The following is a 14,355-nucleotide window of genomic DNA, read 5'->3' on the forward strand; positions in this document are numbered from 1 at the left end:
TAAATGCAAGATCCTAGACCAAATAATAACTAGAGCAAAAAGGGTTGGAGGCATGGCGCCGGCGGTGGAGTGCTTGCTTAGCAAGTCCAAGGCCCCGTGTTCAAATTTCATCACTACCAAAAAATAAAAAAATAATGGAATGAAGGTGAGATAAGGTTATTCTCAGCAAAAGGAAGATAAGAGAACAGGTTGCCAACCCACCACCCTTAAAGGAAATGCTAAAGGTTGTTCTTTCAAGAAAAGGGAAACGGGGCCAAGAAGAATGCAAAGAGAAAGCAACCAAGATCGGGAAGATCTGTGTACATCTGGTAGGCTATTTTGTCCATTAAGCTTTTTAAAATGTTTAATAGTCAAAACAAAAATTGTAGCATTATGAGGAAAGGAAGGCAATGCATCCGTACATCGTGCCCAGGAAACACTGTAGGCGGGCAGCACCACTTGACAATGCATAGGGACAGTGAAGTGTCTCTAAGTTTAAAAACAAGATGAGGTGCTTGCTTTTGAAACTGTGAGTCATTCTAACAGATTAAAAAAACACTGAGCATCTAGATTGGGAAGAACATTGTCAAATTATCCACAGATGAGATATCCTATAGCTGGAAATACACAAAGAATTAATTATAATTTTTTAAAAACCACCCAGATCTAGTGAGTAATTTCTGGAAAGGCAGGGATGAAAGGCCAACATACAAATGCCATTATTTCTCAACATCCTCATTGCTCCACACTGAAAAGTACCTTAAGAAGATACAAAAGCTACTTAGGAACTGCTTTCGTTAGACAGGGCTGACTCCTTCTTGGGCTGCAAGTCACTGAAGGCAGGAAAAGAGCCTGGCATCTCTGCCTTCGCTCCCCACTTGTTCGCCTTTGTCTTAAAACTCTGGTCCACACAGATGCATCACTCTGCACGTAGGCCTGGGAAGCCCTCCAGAGAGTGTCTGTCTAAATGTCAGGGTTCTTTGCTGACCACATTCCCCTTCATGGCTGTGGGCATGAAGATAACAGGACCTCGGGCCATGGTCAGGTTTTGCAATATCCTGCTGTAGACTCTCAAAAAGGTAGCCAAAAGTCACTGGTCACTGTCCTAACCCTGCACCTACCTGGGACTTCTGAAACAGACCCCCTCACACACAGATTTCCCCACCACGGGATGACCCCCGTGCCAGAAGCTATTGTCCTGCGGGGACCGGGCTGTCCCCTCCGGCATTAAAGACTCTGCAGGTCATCATGCAGAACCAGAACTGAGATAATGGCCTATCCTCCAGATCACTCTGACAAGACATTAGTTATGATTCAAGTGTCCCTCTACTGAACTCTAAGATTGACCTGGACCCCAGGCCCCGTGACCTGTTCTCCCCAAAGCAATCACCGCTGATGAAATCTCATTCTAGACTATGACAGAAAATACAGTCAGGGCTGACAAGGGTGCACAGAAATGTGAGTTTTTATGTACTTCTAGTAGAGGTATTTCATTAATGTCTGGCTGTTCTTCAAAATGTTAAATATACGCTTCTCAAGAATCCCAAACATTTGACTCCCAGTTATACCCAAGAGGAATGGAAGCTAGCACCCACACAGAAAGCTAGAGACAAACATTCAAAGCAGTGGCCCCTAAGGGCCAACCACTGGAAACAGCTCAGATGTTCATCAGCTGCTGGACTGACACCCAGGCAGGGAGAGGGATGATGGAGGGCTGACATCTTACAGTATTTTGCTAGGTGAAAGCATCAGATAACAAGAAGCACATTCCATTGACTTGACATTACAATCCACATAAGCCCACGCGGTAGGAAACAGAAAGAGTGAGGGTAGGACTGAGAGTAGGGGTGTGGGAGATGAGGGTTGACTGGTTAGGCCTGGCTGGGGATGTGAGAAAGGGGCGTGGGAGGTGGGGGTTGATTGCTCAGGCCTGGCTGATGATATGGGTTTATTTTTAGGATGGGTGAAAATTTTCCAAAATTGCATCATGGGTGATGGCTGCACCATCCTGTGAACACACTCGGAAATGTCAAGTTGTACATTTTAACTGCACGGTACTCCTCCCAGTAAAATGGTTTCAAAGATGCCTAGAATATTCCTCTGTGAGAATACACAAGACTAGGTAGTGTGTCACCTGGCAAGATTAAGAACCAGAGACCTCTCAGATCTTTCCTTGGAACTTCCGGTTCAAAGACGGCATCATCACCGGTTAGAATTACCCCGGTTCTGACTCATACACACCAGAATTGATGTGCTGGTGATGAAAACTAACATGGAGTGTTTAATACCGGCCCGACATCATAAAGGGAAAAAATGGAAATGGCATTTAATTGAAAAAATATCTCAGGTGATGTTTTCCAGTGATTATTTCCACCTCGTGGACAGGGAGCAAGTATCTTTCTCACAGGAAAATCACTTGTGACACAAACATTCAGGATGAGGATGTGTGAGCACACGCACACACACACACACACACACACACACACACACACACACACACACACACACACACACACACACACACACACACACACACACACACACCCTGGCATCATAACCCTTCTTGCATATCCCTGTTACAATCTAGCTATGGAGATGACTTCAGCTTTGGGAGGTGGATTTGAGCTCATCAATGACCTAGGTCTTCTCTGATTCTATAAGCCACATCAACAAGCTCCGCTACCATAGAAGGTAGGGAAGGGAGAGAATACACGCCAACCAATGGCAGCCTTATTAATAAGAAAATAATGCGTCACCCCGGGAAAGATGAGGGAATGTCCCAAACTCAGAAGCAGCCTGCAATAGGACGGACACCCCTGACTTCCCCCCAGCCAGTCTCCTGTCGATTCCTTTGTGAAGTCTGCTGGGGGGAGGGGAGGGGGATGTAACTAAACCTTAGCCAAACTTTAGAACTGACCCTGTCAGCTATTTTTCCCCATTGTGTGCAGCTACTTAAATGTATTGTCTTCAGCAAAAAAAGCAATGTAAGTAATTGCGCCGCATAAAAGTAAATGTTAAATTATAATTAAATTATTCTGCAGGCCTATCACACTAGGTTTATAGCCATTTCATCATATTGCAGCCGCACACAGAACAACAATTAGAGAGAAAGAAATGTTCTAAATCGAGATCTCAACTCTCTGAGAACTTGTCTCCTTGAAGGCATTTCCTTACATGGTTTATGTCGTTACTTTTCATTTTAGTTTTTCAACTGTCAGCTTTTCTTTTATATATACATTTATTGTGAGCCTTTTTTCTTCCTTCAGCAAACAGGGAAACAAATGCTGGGAGACTCCGCCTTGCACACCTCTCAGTGAGCCTCTGCAGAGAAGAACCCTGATTTATTATTCAAGATTGACTCAGGGCTTCGCCTTCTTTCAGATTTCCCAAACATTGATTAGCTTTTTCCCGAGGACTAACCTCTGAAGGTCATTTTTTTAAGCCAGCTTTTCTGACAGCTGAAAATGTAGACCTTAATTGAAAAAATTATTCTGTCTGAAATGGCAGAATAAGGTTAGCTCACAGACCAGAATAAAGACCCAAGGCCAACCCAAGGTCATGCCAGTGCACTTAGTTTCCGGAGTTTCTCATTTATCTGACTTTCAATAGAGAAATACGACTAGTTCTCAGAGCAACAGCATGCTACAGGGGCCGGCATTGCTGTGACTCTTTAACTTAACCTGTACAAAAACTGCTTAGGCACAAGTCTTAACAAATTCAGTCATATCAGTTACCTAGAAACTAGGTGTGTGCAAGAGACAGAGATGAATGGTTAAAGCTATATTCCTTAAATTGGGCACCAGTGGCTCACTGGCTGTAATTACATCGGCTCATCCTTGTAATCCTAGCTACTCAGGAGGCTGAGATCTGAAGAGCACAGTTCAAAGCCAGCCTGGGCAGGAAAGTCTGTGAAACTCTTATCTCCAATGAGCCACAAGCACTAGCCTTGAGCAAAGAGCTCAATGACAGCGCCCAGACCCTGAGCTGAAGCCCCACTACTTACAGAAAAAAAAATTCCCTTACTCTTGGAGTACTATGTACAAGTATAACAGAAGGTTCTGGAGATACTACAGCAAGTGAGAAGAGTCCATTCTTCACAGGGGAAGAGTTTATGAGTTGCAGAAGCTAAAATCCTGTTTGTTTCCCATCACACGAAACTCCACACTGAAACTTGGGTTGCAGACATGAATCCAAGACATGAAGAAAGCAAACTCCTGGAGGAGAGGCTGGGGGGGACCCTCCAGGCTCCACACAGGGGCTACCTCTTCTTTCAAAAATCTCTAACCGCTCAGCAAATAGCAAGCCTGGGCCGTCGAGCTTGCATGGGGTTACAGGAGCAGAAGTGAGGACCACAGTAAGAAGATGGCCACCAGCAGAGGCTGAGCCCGCCCCAGGGCCTCGGGTGGCAGCCCAGTCACAGAGTCACAATATTTTTTTAAGAACTCAAGTCAGGCACTGGAAGGACACACAGTCCGATGGATGACGAGGCAAACGCGCTGCGTGGAGGGTTCCCAAGAGAAGCACCAGCGGCCTGAGTGCCTGACGCGACCATCAGCACCCCGCGCCATCGGGGAGGCCCAAACCCAAACCACCCTGGGATTCCACCTCTCTGTCCTTGTGGGAAGGGGTGCCTGGACATCTCCCCAACCGCTTTCTCTCCCTGCAGTCGCTGCTCCGGCGTGTCTCCAAATACTGAGGACCTCGTTGGGTCAGTTTCCACACTGCTTTGATAGGCTCTCTCTCTCTCTCTCTCTCTCTCTCTCTCTCTCTCTCTCTCTCTCTCTCTCTCTCTCTCTCTCTCTCTCTCTCTCTCTCTATTTCTTTTGTAATTTCCCTCTCTTCATTCCTGGTATTTCTTTGCCTAAGAGCTACTTGATTTGATTTTCTTACCCATCCACTTTTGTAGGTATAACCATTCTCTCTTTGAATTTTAGTTCTCATCTTTTTATGCTCGTCGGATGGATTCGTGCTGATACAGCCCACAAAAATCTAGGTCCTTGGCCAGTGCTTCTCACCGAGAGGGTAGTTAGCATGCCGCTGTGTGCGCGGGCGCCACAGTGTGCTGTGGGCATCATCCAAAGCGCAGAGTCAAAGGCTGGGTACAGTAACCCGCATCTTTAATCCCATCTTCCCTGGAGACAGAGGTAGGAGGATCACACCCCAAGGCTGGCCCTGGCAAGAAGCTAGTGAGACTCTATTTCAGAACCAAGCTGGGCGCCTTGGGGCACACACTGGTGATCAGAGGCAGAGGTAGAAAGGTCTTAGTCTGAGGCAGGCCCTGCGCCAAAAGCAGAAGACCCTTATGTGACAAATAAGCCAGCTCAGGTGGCAGAGCACTTGCCTAGCGAGTGCTGTACCCCCAAAAGATGGCAAGTCCAGACTTGAGGATGATGGCTGACGAGAACATAGTCTGGGCCTACTTCCCCCCCCAGTAGATGCCTTGGGGGGCTTCTTGGGGGACCCTCAGCTGTGACACAGCTCTCCCAGGGTCTTTCCTGTTGGCTTGCTAATCTAGAGGTGGGGACGGGGAGGGGGACCCAGAACTGGGGGCCAGAAGCAGAGGACAGAGTTTGCCCAGTCTCTCGGAAGGTGGCCCCAGGTCACTGCGGGCTGCAGCAGCCCTGGGCGTGGGCAGCGGCTGCTCTGCAGGAAAGGAGGGGTTGTGGGCAACTCTGCTGTCCATGCCAGGATGACCCGGCCAGGAAGGGACCAGTCTCCACCCTTGAGCGGCTGCCCACCAAGCCCTTCACGCCCGCCGCTCACCTTCAGTCCCCCATTTCCTCTCAGTCTTACTTTCATGCTTTGGAAATCACAGTACACCGATGAGACATTTTCTTCACCGCAGTCGCATCTGAGTTATCGGACTCGACATGGAACTCTTACCCCATGGTGAGAAGTGGGGCCCCTGGGAGCCTTGGGGGGTCCAGGGAGGACCAGGACGGAACAGCTGCGGGAGAAAGCCTGGGCTAGAGGCCAGGATTCTGCACAACAGTGTGAGGGCGTGGCAGGTTCAAGTGGGTCAAGTCGAGAGAATGGCGGCGTCTCAGCTTGGCTTGGATCGTGGGGGGGGGCGGGGGGAGGCACAGTGCCATACTAAGACAGGCTGTTCCAGCAGCATTGAAGGTGAGCCCCGTCCTGCTCACCGGGGTGGGGAAGGTCCCAGTGAGCAGGCAGAGATGTAAGGGGTGGGAGTGAGGTACGTCAATGTCTCGCGAGGGAACATCGTCCCTAGAACTTCGTTCTAACCTCTAAAAGTTCTGTATCAACATTCAAATGTAATGAGGCTATTAACTAACGTGGCTTCATGTTTGAGAGTTGTTTTTAAAGTCCACATTAAGAGGAATAAATTAAATGCTGGGTTATAGACAATGGAGTGAAAAGGGTCATTATCCTCATTTGAACAACCAACACCCAGCAATGAATGGAGATTTCTCAGTCTAGAAAAAAAATTTTAGAGAGTGAGACTAAATCAGGGAGGGAACATGGAAAGTTAACTTGTTACTTTTGACTTGTGCTGGGCTTGGTTACACAACCCTCTGAGGTCATCTAGACAGACAGGACGTCGGTGTGTCTGAGGTGCTAAGCCTCAGCTTGCTCTCTGGGTTCTGGTTAACTTCCAACAGCATCGGGGCTTTTTTCTGCAGTAGAAAACAGAGCAAGTGTATCACCTTTCCTTAGTAGCCTTGACGGTTCTAAGGCTTTTCCTTTCTTGTATGCCATATGAATTTCTTTTTGCACAGGCTCTGAAATCCATAGCTTTTATGGGTTGTGATGATTTACTTCCAAACACATATTTTCCAAAAATACATTTCTTCTCAAAAGGCTTGTTTGCTCGCTTGCTCACTTGGCTGGTACTCTACCACGCAAGCCACTCTTCCAGCCCACCCATATGCTGGTTATTTTGGTGGCAGAGTCGTGAAGATTTTTCTGCCCAGGCTACCTGTGAACCTCAGTCCTCCAGATCTCAAGCTTCTGAGTAGCTGGGTTGACAGGTAGAGGCACTGGCTCCCAGCTTACTAGAAACTTCCAAAGAGCATAAAAACATTTTGACTTCACAAGGTTCACAGGCGTGTTCTCGATGGTCCCAAGGGACCTTACACAAACATCTGTGCAACAGCACCGCCACCTCTGTCCCAGGGCCCGGCCTCAGGAAATGCCGGCAGGGCTCACGGCCGGGCGCATGAGTCTGCACGGTGCTACCTTCTCCCCTCCTCGGCATAGAACTCTTTTATTTATGTGCTTGTTAAAGTCACATAGGTAAAGACGCTTCTGGGTGTGTTTTCAGGACACGTTTTATTTTAGTGCTTTCAAATGTTTTGAGGATAATTGTTGATGAGATGAAATATATATATATATATATATATATATATATATATATATATATATTTATAGGTGTCGAGTCTGAGAATACAAATCTGTTTGGCATCTTAATGTCTAAAGAGTTGAGAACTGCCAAGTGTTTGCTAATCAAGAAGCAGCAGAAATTCACAACCAGTCCCCGAAATATAAAAACAACTCTATTCACTGTAAAAATGTGTTTACTGCATTTACTTATCAGCTGTTTAGCACACGTGTGTGATTTTTGTTTTGTTTTGTTTGTCCCAAAGTGGAGAAGCTGGCAGCCCTTTAAGCTCCAAAGCACTGTAGTGAGCAGCTGTGGATTCCCAGGCTTTGCTGAGGGAAGCAGGGGAGCAGTCCTCTGCCTGGGTCCCATGGGCATTTCCCAGAAGTTGGGGACGCCCTCTTCCCTTCCCCGGGGCCCCATTTCTAGTGATTATGTCCTCTCAAGGCGTCAGAAGGCGCTGGTTTTGGTTTGAACCCATTCCATTCAGATGTACTGTCCAGTTCTTTTGTAAATATCTACTATGCACACGTGTATATACTTGCAAGCTGAAGATCCATCACCTGCATTGGGGATTCACCAACATTAAAATATCTGCTACCCAGGGTAAAATTCCAACTATGGTGGTAACACTTCAGCAGCTCAAAGAGCGGAAGGAGCTGCCCCGGCCTCTTTAGTGAGGCCTGACCTCACCTCCCTCCAGATCCCAGAGCTCCTAGGAGTTCTGCAGACCAGGTCTGTTCTGCTATAATCCGCGCCCTTCCCGAATACATATTGCTCAGAGAAAATGAATGATCGACCTGCATTAGGAACAATGCCAGGATTCAGTAAACGTAATTGTCTTTCATGGGCACTGGTGACTCAGGCCTGTCATCCTAGGTACTGAGGAGGCTGAGATCTGAGGATCTTAGTTCAAAGCCAGCCCAGGCAGGAAAATCCACGAAACTCTTATCTCCAATAAACTCCCTCCAATAAAGGGCAGAAGTAGAGATGTGGCTCAAGTGGTAGAGCACTAGCCTTGAGCACAAATGCTCTGATACAGCTCTCAGGCCCAGAGCTCAAATCTGAGGACAGGCACACGCATACACGAAAGAATAATAATAATTATCCTAAAGCAGAGTGAAGATGACAGAAGTCCTGACTCCTCTCTGGAAGAAGGAAATTCCTCCTGTCGAAGTCAAATAGAAACTGTAGTTGGTATCTAGGGCGTACCAACTTTCAGGAAGCAGCACCACACGTACGAGTGCTTTAGAGGGAAGAGAAGAAAGGGATTTAAGCTCTTTTGAACGCTCACTGCCCGCACCACTCTTAAATCTTACAGTGAACTGGTAAGGGAACCAATGCTCCTACAAAAGCCCTAATTGAGTTAAAAAGAACTCAACAGGGCTGTGGCTCAAGTGGTAGAGTGCTAGGTTTGAGCAAAAGAAGCTCAGAGAGGGTGCCCAGGCCCTGAGTTAAAGCCCCATGACAGGAAGGAGGAGGAGGAGGAGGAGGAGGAGGAGGAGGAGGAGGAGGAGGAGGAGGAGGAGGAGGAGGAAGAGGAGGAGGAGGAGGAGGAAGAGGAGGAGGAGGAGGAGGAGGAGGAGGAGGAGGAGGAGAAGGAGAAGGAGAAGAAGAAGAAGAAGAAGAAGAAGAAGAAGAAGAAGAAGAAGAAGAAGAAGAAGAAGAAGAAGAAGAAGAAGAAGAAGAAGAAGAAGAAGAAGAAGAAGAAGAAGAAAAGAGGAGGAGGAGAAGAGGAAGGAGAAGAAGAAGAGGAAGAGGAGGAGGACAAGGGGTAGGAGGGGAAGGAGGAGGAGGAGGAGGAGGAGGAGGAGGAGGAGGAGGAGGAGGAGGAGGAGGAGGAGGAGGAGGAGGAGAAGAAGAAGAAGAAGAAGAAGAAGAAGAAGAAGAAGAAGAAGAAGAAGAAGAAGAAGAAGAAGAAGAAGAAGAAGAAGAAGAAGAAAAAGAAGAAGAAGAAGAAGAAGAAGAAAAGAGGAGGAGGAGACGAGGAAGGAGAAGAAGAAGAGGAGGAGGAGGAGGAGGGGGAGGAGGAGGAGGAGGAGGAGGAGGAGGAGGAGGAGGAGGAGGAGGAGGAAGAGCAACAACAACAACAATTCAACAGGAAGGCCAGAAGGTATCTGCTTCTGCTGACTCCAGACAAAGCGGGGGTGGGGGGGTGGGGGGAGCGGCTGAGAAATCCAGATGTATGTGTTGTGTGTGTGCATGCATGCGTGTGTGTGCGTGTGTTGTGTGTGTGCATGCATGCGTGTGTGTGCGTGTGTGCGTGTGTACGTGTGTACGTGTGCACGCGTGTGTGTGTGTGTATGAGAGAGCGTGTACTCTCAGCTCTATTGCCCAGGCCTGGCGTCACACCTCCGTTTCTGGACATGCGTGAGTGTCCTCTCCCTGGCCCCTCCACTGGGACCACACTGAAGGCCCAGGACCTTCGGGAACGTCTGTCACCAGCAACACTGAGCACGTTATTTCCTTCACGCTCTGACAAGGTGAGGACTGTCACCATTCTTTTAGGCCTGGGCTACGGGACGGAATGGGCCACCTCAGGCCAGTGCTGGCGGATGAGATGGGGGACTCTAAATGGAGCATGTGCTTTCGTGGGACATGCGGATTCCGTGCTGTAAATACACGGATCTCCCATGACCCCGGGCCCCTCCGACCTTACTCTCGGTTTTCCTTAAAAGCCATTAATGACATGAATTTTGGAAGATGGGTAGCACTCTGAAGAACTAAAAAGTTGAACACACTCCAACTCAGCCTCCACAGAGTTTGTGTGCATGACATGAGAGTGAGCGGACGGGAAAGGCAGAAGAAAACAGAGGCAAGCTGTACTGGGGAGGGGAGGTCGGCGTCTGCGGCCCGCCACGCAGCCTGCAGCCGCGGTCAGGGGAGCAGCTGCCTCACGCTGCTTCAGAACTGACATCTTCATTATTCTGGGGTGACGAGGGGCGAGTCACATGTGGATCATTCCCGTATGAATAAACTGTCCATGAGTGCATGGCGGACACCCGCGTGCAGTTTCAATCTTTTGTAAAAGTGTGTATGCGTGTACACACACATGTAATGCCTTCACAGATTAAACTAGCAATGGTAGAACTATTGCTGAAACTTTCCTGAGCTATGGTTTGAGTTGCACTTTTTTTATTTTCTTCCCTCAGAGAGTCCAAATGCTCACAAATGTGAGCAAGTTGTCCATTTAAGTACAACTAACTTGCACTGTGCTCATAAATGGATATGTTGAATTGAAACTCTTTTGCACTTAAAAAATATTAAAATATTAAAAAACCAAGCTGAATACAGTGAGATAGCGGGAAAAATTAAAAGTTCATGGATTTTGTGTTTTGTTTATTGAAAGTAAATGTAATTGCTGTTCAATCAATCACATTATTTTTAATAGCACAGCATCTCTCTTAGAAAAGTTCATATTCTCTTGGACGTATTAAGACTTCAAAAGACATGTTCAACTCAGAGGAACATTTGCACATCTAAGTTCTTTACGTCTTTGTCTGATCCAAACAAATCCCTGAATATATCATCCTGAGATCTCTCAGAGTGAAGGCCTGTGATTGGGCACTTACAGGATGAGCCATAGGCTCATTCTTCATTAGGAAAATGGACTCTGGGTAATGCCTAAGTCCAGGGTAGTTGGATTTTTAAATTAAATTTGATATAGTTCTCCCTCTTGACAGATAGACAGACTGACTGACAGATAAACAGATAGATACATGTATACATATACACATACATACATATATACACATACATATATATACACACATACATATATACACACATACATAGGAGAGAGAGAGACACAGATTTTTCTCCTAAGTTCTAATAACACAGACAACTAGCAAGAATTAAGTTGAGTGTGAACTTCCTGTCTGTTAGATCAGGGGTGAAAAATAAACTTGGAATCATTCCCACCAAAGAAAATCTAATAGATACTCTGGTTTTGACATTTTGCAGAAACGTTTGGCAGCCAGTGCTTCCTGGTTTTTAACTTCCAGTCCTGGGATGAGAGTGGGCTTTCCTTTGGGTAAACTGAGTCACCCTCCCGCTGCCGGCTGGAAACAGGGGAGGAAGAGTCTCGCTAGCTTTGACATTCACATGTGTACCTTCAATGAAGGCCTTCCTCTAGATCCTCATTGGTCTCTATGAAAGAGCTAAGCTTCAAAAATTATAACAAACAGGCTGGGAAGGTGGCTCGGTGGTAGAGCGCTTGCCTTGCATGCCTGAGGCCCCTGGGCTCAATTTCTCAGTACCACATAAGCAGAAAAAGCCAGAAGTGGTGCTGTGGCTCAAGTGGTAGTGTGCTCTCCTTGAGCTGAAGAGCTGAGGGACAGCGCCCAGACCCAGAGCTCAAGCCTTACAACCAACAAAAAAAAAATGTAACAAACATGTTTTGAATCCTTGTGAAATATCCCCAAATAAGCATATGTTTGTATGCCTGGTTAGGGAATATTCCTTTTTCAAAGGAATACACAGCAGAGCATTAACCTGTGTGCCAGGTTTGTCCCAAGTAAAATGCAAAGCAACATCAAGACACTTATTATCATCATCATCATCATCATCATCCTCATGGGACAGAGGAAGGACTGGAGCTTACTGGCAAGTACTTACAGAAGGTTATGTTTATTAATTAAGTAGTTTTAATTATTTTGTTCCATTTCTACACAAAAGTGAGCCCAGATCTTACTTTCAGAATAAGACCGGAAAGAAATCCATTCTTATCAAGTATAGATAGATAGATAGATAGATAGATAGATAGATAGATAGATAGATAGATAGAATGGAGAGAGAGAGAGAGAGAGAGAGAGAGAGAGAGGTATGAAAACATGTAAAGGGGTTCAGCTCTGTGTAGAGACGTTAACCCTTGACTTGCTGATGGACACACTTGGTGTGTTCCTGTACGCATGTAATGCAGCTATGCATCTCTTAAGCTACCAGACAGCCTTGTGGTCGCAATTAATACACGTATTTTACACCTCACTGAATTCTCATTTTCCTAGCCTGCAGCCTTAGATTTCTGGTTTAACTACAGAATAATTTTACCATGAAAAATAGAGAATCAGCAGGGAGAGAGAAAGAGAGAGAGAGAGTGAGAACGAGAGAGAGAGAGAGAGAACACAAGGAGGTAAGTGAACATCTTTACTCTCAATCAATAGGTTTACTGGTATGGATGGATTTAGAGTCTAATAGAAATGTACCCATAGCACGATTCCGGTAGAAGTTTTAGGATCTTGGTAATAAAATAATAATAAATGAAGCTGTGTAAATAGAACAGGCAATTACGTAAGAACTTCTGAGGTTTGGACTGTCCAGCGGATGGGTGCATCCATCACTGATGTCCTTCCGCAGTTCTGCGGGCTGTCGTTCTCGGGACACGTCCCACCTCTCCACCTGAGGATATTATCAGGAGGACAGTCTCCCATCCTCCCAGACACTAGAGACAGCATGACATTTCCCCTGACCAGGTGATTAATCGTCTCCCCTCACTTAGGGCTCCAACACAGAGGGAGGTGGAGAAGATCTGTTGGGCTGAAAATAGCCAATTCATTTAATGGAATTAACTGCTACCTAAAATAAGATCTCACTGGTCAAAGTCCGCAGCAGGAAAGAGCAATTAAGAAATTAAAAGAGTCATTAATTACCCTTGCTCACTTGTATTTACAAAGCTATTTGTTTAAAGAGATGATGGATAGCTGTCTCCCACTCCGAACCCCATGTCTATAAACCAAGCCTTAGACCTGTAGCCCAGCGTGGGGCCTCTGTGGCCAGCATGCGTGCTGGCCTGGACGCCAAGCCCCACCTGCTGGCGGACAGGACCCCCAGCACTACCTCCAGGCCCGCACGCAGTGAGGACGGATGTCTGCTGACCTGGCCTGACCTGGCAGCACGGGCTTCCTGCGCAGAGGGCAGACTGAGCACGGGACTTTGCCTGGCATCAGCCAACACTGTGGGTGCTCGATGGGCAGTGGTGGTTTGGTACTGCCGCTGAGTATATCCTAACTCTCATCACACAGGGCTGCCCACAGGGGTCTCGGCCACAAGCCCCCCTCGGTGTCCTGGGCCCTGCATCCTGTGTAGTGGGGGCTTTGCCTACCCAGTGCTGGGATGACCCTGGTGTGCAAGTTGCACTTACAAACTGATGTGTTCAATAAAACCCCTTTGTACAACCACTTGCAGAAGTTAGTGAATAGCATCACAAGTCCATGAGATGGACCACACACAAAATAAAGATTTTGGAAGTGAAATTAAACAAGGGTATTGAGTGGCTGAAAAAAAAATACTAAAAGGAGTTCATCCACTTGAAAGACAGAAAAAGTAGAGACCAGCAAGAGAGCTGGGGGAAGGTAAAACTCCCTGGCCAGAGAAACTACACCCTCTTCTAATTGCACTTCCAAAATCCTTACTTATTATTGAGATCCTAAAACTTCCACCAGAATCATGCTATGGATGCATTTCTATTTGACTCTAAATCCATCCATAGCAGTAAATCTGCTAATTGAGAGTAAAGATGTTCACTTACCTCCTCGCTCTCTCTCTCTCTCTCTCTCTTCTCTCTGCTTGGTGATTCATTTTTTACCTCAAATTTTAAGGTACTACCAAATAACCACAGGTTTGAAAATAAAAATTTCTCCTTCTGTCTCCAAAATACTTTTTAAAAAATTCCAAAAGAAAAGTGATTTTTCTTTTCTTTTCAGGGATTGCTTAAGGACTATCATTCAAATATCTAACACACACTTTCAGGAATAAATTTTTTAAATATCTGTTTTTATTCTCTTCCAAATGTTCTTTTTCACGATTGTGAAAACACTTAATCCACTCTGGGGATGGATTTTATGTAAAGTTTTATGCCTCCAATCTGAACTGAGGATTTTTTTTCCTTTTGCTGGCATCGAACACAGCAACATCTGCATGCAATTAGAGGAAAGTCCTTCAGAGCACCAGGGTGGTGCCGCGACTCTGAAGGGCTTTCATGCACAGAACCGAGTCTTTCAGATGTCTCGTGATATGCAGAAAGCAGTTACAGCCTA

Source organism: Dipodomys merriami, unplaced genomic scaffold (genome assembly GCF_024711535.1).
Source record: "Dipodomys merriami isolate MVZ:Mamm:240054 unplaced genomic scaffold, mDipMer1.0.p SCAF_68, whole genome shotgun sequence".
Lineage (NCBI taxonomy): Eukaryota > Metazoa > Chordata > Mammalia > Rodentia > Heteromyidae > Dipodomys > Dipodomys merriami.